Genomic DNA, 12,581 nt, shown 5'->3' with positions numbered 1-12,581 from the left:
GAAACGTTTCTCCTGAGTTTTAGACGAAGTCTTTCTGCTGTCTCTTGCATTTGGCAGTATTGGGCTGGAAATGCCAGTTTTGGGATTCTGCACAGAAAGGGTTTGCAAACTGCTGAATCCACACATGAGTTTAACTCTGTCAGCTGAATGCACACATTGACAACCATTCAGTTAGATAGCTCCGTTTTGGTTTTCGAAGCAGATAGTTCTCTGTACAGCCTATGGTCCCATTCACTCGGGAATATCCCAATGCAGCTCCTAGAAGAAACGTGTTTCTAACTCGCTGAATCTTAACATAGATTCAACTCTCTTAGGTGAACGAACGGACAGTAGAGCAGTTTCAAGGAAACGTTTCTCCTGAGTTTTAGACGAAATCTTACTACTGTTTCGTGCATTTGGCGGTATTGGGCTGGAAATGTCAATTTTGGTATTCTGCACAGAAAGGGTTTGCAACTGCTGAATCCACACATGAGTTTAACTCTGTCAGTTGAATGCACACATTGATAACCATTCAGTTAGATAGCTTCGTTTTGGTTTTAGAAGCAGATGTTTCTCTGTACAGCCTATGGTCCCATTCACTCGGGACTATTCAAACGCAGCTACTAGAAGAAACGTGTTTCTAACTCGCTGAATCTAAACATAGATCCAACTCTCTTAGGTGAACGAACGCACAGCAGAGCAGTTTCAAGGAAACGTTTCTCCTGAGCTTTAGACGAAGTCTTACTGCTGTTTCTTGCATTTGGCAGTAATGGGCTGGAAATGCCAGTTTTGGGATTCTGCACAGAAAGTGTTTGAAAACTGCTGAATCCACACATGAGTTTAACTCTGTCAGTTGAATGCACACATTGACAATCATTCAGTTAGATAGCTTCGTTTTGGTTTTAGAAGCAGATGTTTCTCTGGACAGCCTATGGTCCCATTCACTCGGGAATATTCACATTCAGCTCCTAGAAGAAACGTGGTTCTAACTCGCTGAATCTAAACATAGATTCAACTCCCTTAGGTGAACGAACGCACAGCAGAACAGTTTCAAGGAAACGTTTCTCCTGAGTTTCAGACGAAGTCTTACTGCTGTTTCTTGCATTTGGCGGTATTGGGCTGGAATTGCTAGTTTTGGGATTCTGCACAGAAAGGGTTTGCAAACTGCTGAATCCACACATGAGTTTAACTCTGTCAGTTGAATGCACACATTGGCAACCATTCAGTTAGATAGCTCCGTTTTGGTTTTCGAAGCAGATATTTCTCTGTACAGCCTATGCTCCCATTCACTCGGGAATATCCCAACGCAGCTACTAGAGGAACCTTGTTTCTAACTCGCTGAATCTAAACATAGATTCAACTCTCTTAGGTGAACGAACGCACAGCAGAGCAGTTTCAAGGAAAAGGTTCTCCTGAGATTTAGACGAAGTCTTACTGCTGTTTCGTACCTATGCCTTTAGTAGCCTGGAAATGCCAGTTTTGCTGATTCTGCACAGAAGGGGTTTGCAAACGGCTGAATCAACATATGAGTTGAACTCTGTCAGTTGAATGCACATATTGACAACCTTTCAGTTAGATAGCTCCATTTTGGTTTCAGAAGCAGATATTTCTCTGTACAGCCTATGGTCCCATTCACTCGGGAATATCCCAATGCAGCTCCTAGAAGAAACGTGTTTCTAACTCGCTGAATCTAAACATAGATTCAACTCTCTTAGGTGAACGAACGCACAGCAGAGCAGTTTCAAGGAAACGTTTCTCCTGAGTTTTAGACGAAGTCTTACTGCTGATTCGTACCTATGCCTTTATTAGGCTGGAAATGCCCGTTTTGGGATTCTGCACAGAAAGGGTTTGCAAACTGCTGAATCCACACATGAGTTTAACTCTGTCAGTTGAATGCACACATTGACAATCATTCAGTTAGATAGCTTCGTTTTGGTTTTAGAAGCAGATGTTTCTCTGTACAGCCTTTGGTCCCATTCACTCGGGAATATTCAAATTCAGCTCCTAGAAGAAACGTGTTTCTAACTCGCTGAATCTAAACATAGATTCAACTCTCTTAGGTGAACGAACGCACAGCAGAGCAGTTTCAAGGAGACGTTTCTCCTGAGTTTTAGACGAAGTCTTACTGCTGTTTCTTGCATTTGGCGGTATTGGGCTGGAAATGCCAGTTTAGGGATTCTGCACAGAAAGGGTTTGCAAACTGCTGAATCCACACATGAGTTTAACTCTGTCAGTTGAATGCACACTTTGACAACCATTCAGTTAGATAGCTTCGTTTTGGTTTTAGAAGCAGATGTTTCTCTGTACAGCCTATGGTCCCATTCACTCGGGAATATCCCAACGCAGCTCCTAGAAGAAATGTGTTTCTAACTCGCTGAATCTAAACATAGATTCAACTCTCTTAGGTGAACGAACGCACAGCAGAGCAGTTTGAAGGAAACGTTTCTCCTGACTTTTAGACGATGTCTTACTGCTGTTTCTTGCATTTGGGAGTATTGTGCTGGAAATGCCAGTTTTGGGATTCTGCACAGAAAGGGTTTGCAAACTGCTGAATCCACACATGAGTTTAACTCTGTCAGTTGAATGCACACATTGACAACCATTCAGATAGATAGCTTCATTTTGGTTTTCGAAGCAGATGTTTCTCTGTACAGCCAATGGTCCCATTCACTCGGGAATATCCCAACGCAGCTACTAGAGGAACCTTGTTTCTAACTCGCTGAATCTAAACATAGATTCAACTCTCTTAGGTGAACGAACACACAGCAGAGCAGTTTCAAGGAAACGTTTCTCCTGAGTTTTAGATGGTGTCTTACTGATGATTCGTACCTATGCCTTTATTAGGCTAGAAATGCCAGTTTTGGGATTCTGCACAGAAAGGGTTTGCAAACTGCTGAATCCACACATGAGTTTAACTCTGTCAGTTGAATGCACACATTGACAATCACTCAGTTAGATAGCTTCGTTTTGGTTTTAGAAGCAGATGTTTCTCTGTACAGCCTTTGGTCCCATTCACTCGGGAATATTCAAATTCAGCTCCTAGAAGAAACGTGTTTCTAACTCGCTGAATCTAAACATAGATTCAACTCTCTTAGGTGAACGAACGCACAGCAGAGCAGTTTCAAGGAAACGTTTCTCCTGAGTTTTAGACGAAGTCTTACTCCTGTTTCTTGCATTTGGCGGTATTGGGCTGGAAATGCCAGTTTTGGGATTCTGCACAGAAAGGGTTTGCAAACTGCTGAATCCACACATGAGTTTAACTCTGTCAGTTGAATGCACACATTGACAACCATTCAGTTACATAGCTCCGTTTTGGTTTTAGAAGCAGATATTTCTCTTTACAGCCTGTGGTCCCATTCACTCGGGAATATCCCAACACAGCTACTGGAAGAAACTTGTTTCTAACTCGCTGAATCTAAACATAGATTCAACTCTCTTAGGTGAACGAACGCACAGCAGAGCAGTTTCAAGGAAACGTTTCTCCTGAGTTTTAGACGAAGTCTTCCTGCTGTTTCGCACCTATGCCTTTATTAGGCTGGAAATGCCAGTTTTGGTGATTGTGCACAGAAAGGGTTTGCAAGCTGCTGAATCCACACATGAGTTTAACTCTGTCAGTTGAATGCACGCTTTGACAGCCATTCAGTTAGATAGCTCCATTTTGGTTTGAGAAGCAGATATTTCTCTGTACAGACTATGGTCCCATTCACTCGGGAATATCCCAACGCAGCTCCTAGAGGAACCTTGTTTCTAACTCGCTGAATCTAAACATAGATTCAGCTCTCTTAGGTGAACGAACGCACAGCAGAGCAGTTTCAAGGAAACGTTTCTCCTGAGTTTTAGATGAAGTCTTACTGCTGATTCGTACCTATGCCATTATTAGGCTGGAAATGCCAGTTTTGGGATTCTGCACAGAAAGGGTTTGCAAACTGCTGAATCCACACATGAGTTTAACTCTGTCAGTTGAATGTACACATTGACAACCATTCAGATAGATAGCTTCGTTTTGGTTTCAGAAACAGATGTTTCTCTGTACAGCCTATGGTCCCATTCACTCGGGAATATTCAAATTCAGCTCCTAGAAGAAACGTGTTTCTAACTCACTGAATCTAAACATAGATTCAACTCTCTTAGGTGAACGAACGCACAGCAGAGCAGTTTCAAGGAAACGTTTCACCTGAGTTTTAGACGAAGTCTTTTTGCTGTTTCTTGCATTTGGCAGTATTGGGCTGGAAATGCCAGTTTTGGGATTCTGCACAGAAAGGGTTTGCAAACTGCTGAATCCACACATGAGTTTAACTCTGTCAGCTGAATGCACACATTGACAACCATTCAGTTACATAGCTCCGTTTTGGTTTTCGAAGCAGATATTTCTCTGTACAGCCTATGGTTCCATTCACTCGGGAATATCCCAACGCAGCTACTAGAGGAACCTTGTTTCTAACTCGCTGAATCTAAACATAGATTCAACTCTCTTAGGTGAACGAACGCACAGCAGAGCAGTTTCAAGGAAACGTTTCTCCTGAGATTTAGACGAAGTCTTACTGCTGTTTCGTACCTATGCCTTTAGTAGGCTGGAAATGCCAGTTTTGCTGATTCTGCACAGAAGGGGTTTGCAAACGGCTGAATCAACACATGAGTTGAACTCTGTCAGTTGAATGCACACATTGACAACCATTCAGTTAGATAGCTCCGTTTTGGTTTCAGAAGCAGATATTTCTCTGTACAGCCTATGGTCCCATTCACTCGGGAATATCCCAACGCAGCTCCTAGAAGAAACGTGTTTCTAACTCGCTGAATCTAAACATAGATTCAACTCTCTTAGGTGAACGAACGCACAGCAGAGCAGTTTCAAGGAAACGTTTCTCCTGAGTTTTAGATGGTGTCTTACTGATGATTCGTACCTATGCCTTTATTAGGCTAGAAATGCCAGTTTTGGGATTCTGCACAGAAAGGGTTTGCAAACTGCTGAATCCACACATGAGTTTAACTCTGTCAGTTGAATGCACACATTGACAATCACTCAGTTAGATAGCTTCGTTTTGGTTTTAGAAGCAGATGTTTCTCTGTACAGCCTTTGGTCCCATTCACTCGGGAATATTCAAATTCAGCTCCTAGAAGAAACGTGTTTCTAACTCGCTGAATCTAAACATAGATTCAACTCTCTTAGGTGAACGAACGCACAGCAGAGCAGTTTCAAGGAAACGTTTCTCCTGAGTTTTAGACGAAGTCTTACTCCTGTTTCTTGCATTTGGCGGTATTGGGCTGGAAATGCCAGTTTTGGGATTCTGCACAGAAAGGGTTTACAAATTGCTGAATCCACACATGAGTTTAACTCTGTCAGTTGAATGCACACATTGACAACCATTCAGTTACATAGCTCCATTTTGGTTTTAGAAGCAGATATTTCTCTTTACAGCCTGTGGTCCCATTCACTCGGGAATATCCCAACACAGCTACTGGAAGAAACTTGTTTCTAACTCGCTGAATCTAAACATAGATTCAACTCTCTTAGGTGAACGAACGCACAGCAGAGCAGTTTCAAGGAAACGTTTCTCCTGAGTTTTAGACGAAGTCTTCCTGCTGTTTCGCACCTATGCCTTTATTAGGCTGGAAATGCCAGTTTTGGTGATTGTGCACAGAAAGGGTTTGCAAGCTGCTGAATCCACACATGAGTTTAACTCTGTCAGTTGAATGCACGCATTGACAGCCATTCAGTTAGATAGCTCCGTTTTGGTTTGAGAAGCAGATATTTCTCTGTACACACTATGGTCCCATTCACTCGGGAATATCCCAACGCAGCTCCTAGAAGAAATGTGTTTCTAACTCGCTGAATCTAAACATAGATTCAACTCTCTTAGGTGAACGAATGCACAGCAGAGCAGTTTCAAGGAAACGTTTCTCCTGAGTTCTAGACGAAGTCTTACTGCTGTTTCTTGCATTTGGCAGTATGGGGCTGGAAATGCCAGTTTTGGGATTCTGCACAGAAAGGGTTTGCAAACTGCTGAATCCACACATGAGTTTAACTCTGTCAGTTGAATGCACACATTGGCAACCATTTAGTTAGATAGCTTCGTTTTGGTTTTACAAGCAGATGTTTCTCTGTACAGCCTATGGGCCCATTCACTCGGGAATATTCAAATTCAGCTCCTAGAAGAAACGTGTTTCTAACTCGCTGAATCTAAACATAGATTCAACTCCCTTAGGTGAATGAACGCACAGCAGAGCAGTTGCAATTAAACGTTTCTCCTGAGTTTTAGACGAAGTCTTTCTGCTGTTTCTTGTATTTGGTGGTATTGGGCTGGAAATGCCAGTTTTGGGATTCTGCACAGAAAGGGTTTGCAAACTGCTGAATTCACACATGAGTTTAACTCTGTCAGTTGAATGCACACTTTGACAACCATTCAGTTAGATAGCTTCGTTTTGGTTTTAGAAGCAGATGTTTCTCTGTACAGCCTATGGTCCCATTCACTCGGGAATATCCCAACGCAGCTCCTAAAAGAAATGTGTTTCTAACTCGCTGAATCTAAACATAGATTCAACTCTCTTAGGTGAACGAACGCACAGCAGAGCAGTTTCAAGGAAACGTTTCTCCTGATTTTTAGACGATGTCTTACTGCTGTTTCTTGCATTTGCCAGTATTGTGCTGGAAATGCCAGCTTTGGGATTCTGCACAGAAAGGATTTGCAAACTGCTGAATCCACACATGAGTTTATCTCTGTCAGTTGAATGCACACATTGACAACCATTCAGTTAGATGGCTTCATTTTGGTTTTCGAAGCAGATGTTTCTCTGTACAGCCAATGGTCCCATTCACTCGGGAATATCCCAACGCAGCTCCTAGAAGAAACGTGTTTCTAACTCGCTGAATCTAAACATAGATTCAACTCTCTTAGGTGAACGAATGCACAGCAGAGCAGTTTCCAGGAAACGTTTCTCCTGAGTTTTAGATGAAGTCTTACTGCTGTTTCGTTCCAAAGCCTTTATTAGGCTGGAAATGCCAGTTTTGGGATTCTGCACAGAAAGGGTTTGCAAACTGCTGAATCCACACATGAGTTTAACTCTGTCAGTTGAATGCACACATTGACAACCATTCAGTTAGATAGCTTCGTTTTGGTTTTAGAAGCAGATGTTTCTTTGTACAGCCTATGGCCCCATTCACTCGGGAATATTCAAATTCAGCTCCTAGAAGAAACGAGTTTCTAACTCGCTGAATCTAAACATAGATTCAACTCTATTAGGTGAAGGAACGCACAGCAGAGCAGTTTCAAGGAAACGTTTCTCCTGAGTTTTAGACGAAGTCTTTTTGCTGTTTCTTGCATTTGGCAGTATTGGGCTGGAAATGCCAGTTTTGGGATTCTGCACAGAAAGGGTTTGCAAACTGCTGAATCCACACATGAGTTTAACTCTGTCAGCTGAATGCACACGTTGACAACCATTCAGTTACATAGCTCCGTTTTGGTTTTCGAAGCAGATATTTCTCTGTACAGCCTATGGTCCCATTCACTCGGGAATATCCCAACGCAGCTACTAGAGGAACCTTGTTTCTAACTCGCTGAATCTAAACATAGATTCAACTCTCTTAGGTGAACGAACGCACAGCAGAGCAGTTTCAAGGAAACGTTTCTCCTGAGATTTAGACGAAGTCTTACTGCTGTTTCGTACCTATGCCTTTAGTAGGCTGGAAATGCCAGTTTTGCTGATTCTGCACAGAAGGGGTTTGCAAACGGCTGAATCAACACATGAGTTGAACTCTGTCAGTTGAATGCACACATTGACAACCATTCAGTTAGATAGCTCCGTTTTGGTTTCAGAAGCAGATATTTCTCTGTACAGCCTATGGTCCCATTCACTCGGGAATATCCCAACGCAGCTCCCAGAAGAAACGTGTTTCTAACTCGCTGAATCTAAACATAGATTCAACTCTCTTAGGTGAACGAACGCACAGCAGAGCAGTTTCAAGGAAACGTTTCTCCTGAGTTTTAGATGGTGTCTTACTGATGATTCGTACCTATGCCTTTATTAGGCTAGAAATGCCAGTTTTGGGATTCTGCACAGAAAGGGTTTGCAAACTGCTGAATCCACACATGAGTTTAACTCTGTCAGTTGAATGCACACATTGACAATCACTCAGTTAGATAGCTTCGTTTTGGTTTTAGAAGCAGATGTTTCTCTGTACAGCCTTTGGTCCCATTCACTCGGGAATATTCAAATTCAGCTCCTAGAAGAAACGTGTTTCTAACTCGCTGAATCTAAACATAGATTCAACTCTCTTAGGTGAACGAACGCACAGCAGAGCAGTTTCAAGGAAACGTTTCTCCTGAGTTTTAGACGAAGTCTTACTCCTGTTTCTTGCATTTGGCGGTATTGGGCTGGAAATGCCAGTTTTGGGATTCTGCACAGAAAGGGTTTACAAATTGCTGAATCCACACATGAGTTTAACTCTGTCAGTTGAATGCACACATTGACAACCATTCAGTTACATAGCTCCATTTTGGTTTTAGAAGCAGATATTTCTCTTTACAGCCTGTGGTCCCATTCACTCGGGAATATCCCAACACAGCTACTGGAAGAAACTTGTTTCTAACTCGCTGAATCTAAACATAGATTCAACTCTCTTAGGTGAACGAACGCACAGCAGAGCAGTTTCAAGGAAACGTTTCTCCTGAGTTTTAGACGAAGTCTTCCTGCTGTTTCGCACCTATGCCTTTATTAGGCTGGAAATGCCAGTTTTGGTGATTGTGCACAGAAAGGGTTTGCAAGCTGCTGAATCCACACATGAGTTTAACTCTGTCAGTTGAATGCACGCATTGACAGCCATTCAGTTAGATAGCTCCGTTTTGGTTTGAGAAGCAGATATTTCTCTGTACACACTATGGTCCCATTCACTCGGGAATATCCCAACGCAGCTCCTAGAAGAAATGTGTTTCTAACTCGCTGAATCTAAACATAGATTCAACTCTCTTAGGTGAACGAATGCACAGCAGAGCAGTTTCAAGGAAACGTTTCTCCTGAGTTCTAGACGAAGTCTTACTGCTGTTTCTTGCATTTGGCAGTATGGGGCTGGAAATGCCAGTTTTGGGATTCTGCACAGAAAGGGTTTGCAAACTGCTGAATCCACACATGAGTTTAACTCTGTCAGTTGAATGCACACATTGGCAACCATTTAGTTAGATAGCTTCGTTTTGGTTTTACAAGCAGATGTTTCTCTGTACAGCCTATGGGCCCATTCACTCGGGAATATTCAAATTCAGCTCCTAGAAGAAACGTGTTTCTAACTCGCTGAATCTAAACATAGATTCAACTCCCTTAGGTGAATGAACGCACAGCAGAGCAGTTGCAATTAAACGTTTCTCCTGAGTTTTAGACGAAGTCTTTCTGCTGTTTCTTGTATTTGGTGGTATTGGGCTGGAAATGCCAGTTTTGGGATTCTGCACAGAAAGGGTTTGCAAACTGCTGAATTCACACATGAGTTTAACTCTGTCAGTTGAATGCACACTTTGACAACCATTCAGTTAGATAGCTTCGTTTTGGTTTTAGAAGCAGATGTTTCTCTGTACAGCCTATGGTCCCATTCACTCGGGAATATCCCAACGCAGCTCCTAAAAGAAATGTGTTTCTAACTCGCTGAATCTAAACATAGATTCAACTCTCTTAGGTGAACGAACGCACAGCAGAGCAGTTTCAAGGAAACGTTTCTCCTGATTTTTAGACGATGTCTTACTGCTGTTTCTTGCATTTGGCAGTATTGTGCTGGAAATGCCAGTTTTGGGATTCTGCACAGAAAGGATTTGCAAACTGCTGAATCCACACATGAGTTTATCTCTGTCAGTTGAATGCACACATTGACAACCATTCAGTTAGATGGCTTCATTTTGGTTTTCGAAGCAGATGTTTCTCTGTACAGCCAATGGTCCCATTCACTCGGGAATATCCCAACGCAGCTCCTAGAAGAAACGTGTTTCTAACTCGCTGAATCTAAACATAGATTCAACTCTCTTAGGTGAACGAATGCACAGCAGAGCAGTTTCCAGGAAACGTTTCTCCTGAGTTTTAGATGAAGTCTTACTGCTGTTTCGTTCCAAAGCCTTTATTAGGCTGGAAATGCCAGTTTTGGGATTCTGCACAGAAAGGGTTTGCAAACTGCTGAATCCACACATGAGTTTAACTCTGTCAGTTGAATGCACACATTGACAACCATTCAGTTAGATAGCTTCGTTTTGGTTTTAGAAGCAGATGTTTCTTTGTACAGCCTATGGCCCCATTCACTCGGGAATATTCAAATTCAGCTCCTAGAAGAAACGAGTTTCTAACTCGCTGAATCTAAACATAGATTCAACTCTCTTAGGTGAACGAACGCACAGCAGAGCAGTTTCAAGGAAACGTTTCTCCTGAGTTTTAGACGAAGTCTTGCTGCTGTTTCTTGCATTTGGCAGTTTGGGCTGGAAATGCCTGTTTTGGGATTCTGCACAGAAAGGGTTTGTAAACTGCTGAATCCACACATGAGTATAACTCTTTCAGGTGAATGCACACATTGACATCCATTCAGTTAGATAGCTCCGTTTTGGTTTTCGAAGCAGATATTTCTCTGTACAGCCTGTGGTTCCATTCACTCGGGAATATCCCAACGCAGCTACTAGAAGAAACTTGTTTCTAACTCGCTGAATCTAAACATAGATTCAACTCTCTTAGGTGAACGAACGCACAGCAGAGCAGTTTCAAGGAAACGTTTCTCCTGAGCTTTAGACGAAGTCTTACTGCTGTTTCTTGTATTTGGTGGTATTGGGCTGGAAATGCCAGTTTTGCGATTCTGCACAGAAAGGGTTTGCAAACTGCTGAATCCACACATGAGTGTAAATCCGTCAGTTGAATGTACACATTGACAACCATTCAGATAGATAGCTTCGTTTTGGTTTTAGAAGCAGATGTTTCTCTGTACAGCCTATGGTCCCATTCACTCGGGAATATTCAAATTCAGCTCCTAGAGGAAACGTGTTTCTAACTCGCTGAATCTAAACATAGATTCAACTCTCTTAGGTGAACGAACGCACAGCAGAGCAGTTTCAAGGAAACGTTTCACCTGAGTTTTAGACGAAGTCTTTCTGCTGTTTCTTGCATTTGGCGGTATTGGGCTGGAATTGCTAGTTTTGGGATTCTGCACAGAAAGGGTTTGCAAACTGCTGAATCCACACATGAGTTTAACTCTGTCAGTTGAATGCACACATTGGCAACCATTCAGTTAGATAGCTCCGTTTTGGTTTTCGAAGCAGATATTTCTCTGTACAGCCTATGCTCCCATTCACTCGGGAATATCCCAACGCAGCTACTAGAGGAACCTTGTTTCTAACTCGCTGAATCTAAACATAGATTCAACTCTCTTAGGTGAACGAACGCACAGCAGAGCAGTTTCAAGGAAAAGGTTCTCCTGAGATTTAGACGAAGTCTTACTGCTGTTTCGTACCTATGCCTTTAGTAGCCTGGAAATGCCAGTTTTGCTGATTCTGCACAGAAGGGGTTTGCAAACGGCTGAATCAACATATGAGTTGAACTCTGTCAGTTGAATGCACATATTGACAACCTTTCAGTTAGATAGCTCCGATTTGGTTTCAGAAGCAGATATTTCTCTGTACAGCCTATGGTCCCATTCACTCGGGAATATCCCAACGCAGCTCCTAGAAGAAACGTGTTTCTAACTCGCTGAATCTAAACATAGATTCAACTCTCTTAGGTGAACGAACGCACAGCAGAGCAGTTTCAAGGAAACGTTTCTCCTGAGTTTTAGACGAAGTCTTACTGCTGATTCGTACCTATGCCTTTATTAGGCTGGAAATGCCCGTTTTGGGATTCTGCACAGAAAGGGTTTGCAAACTGCTGAATCCACACATGAGTTTAACTCTGTCAGTTGAATGCACACATTGACAATCATTCAGTTAGATAGCTTCGTTTTGGTTTTAGAAGCAGATGTTTCTCTGTACAGCCTTTGGTCCCATTCACTCGGGAATATTCAAATTCAGCTCCTAGAAGAAACGTGTTTCTAACTCGCTGAATCTAAACATAGATTCAACTCTCTTAGGTGAACGAACGCACAGCAGAGCAGTTTCAAGGAGACGTTTCTCCTGAGTTTTAGACGAAGTCTTACTGCTGTTTCTTGCATTTGGCGGTATTGGGCTGGAAATGCCAGTTTAGGATTCTGCACAGAAAGGGTTTGCAAACTGCTGAATCCACACATGAGTTTAACTCTGTCAGTTGAATGCACACATTGACAACCATTCAGATAGATAGCTTCATTTTGGTTTTCGAAGCAGATGTTTCTCTGTACAGCCAATGGTCCCATTCACTCGGGAATATCCCAACGCAGCTCCTAGAAGAAATGTGTTTCTAACTCGCTGAATCTAAACATAGATTCAACTCTCTTAGGTGAACGAACGCACAGCAGAGCAGTTTGAAGGAAACGTTTCTCCTGACTTTTAGACGATGTCTTACTGCTGTTTCTTGCATTTGGCAGTATTGTGCTGGAAATGCCAGTTTTGGGATTCTGCACAGAAAGGGTTTGCAAACTGCTGAATCCACACATGAGTTTAACACTGTCAGTTGAATGCACACAT

Source organism: Aotus nancymaae, unplaced genomic scaffold (assembly GCF_030222135.1).
Source record: "Aotus nancymaae isolate 86718 unplaced genomic scaffold, 86718_ANA_hifiasm-v0.15.2.pri h1tg000073l, whole genome shotgun sequence".
Taxonomy (NCBI): domain Eukaryota; kingdom Metazoa; phylum Chordata; class Mammalia; order Primates; family Aotidae; genus Aotus; species Aotus nancymaae.
The sequence above is the reverse complement of the archived record's forward strand: the minus strand, read 5'-3'. Positions refer to the sequence as shown.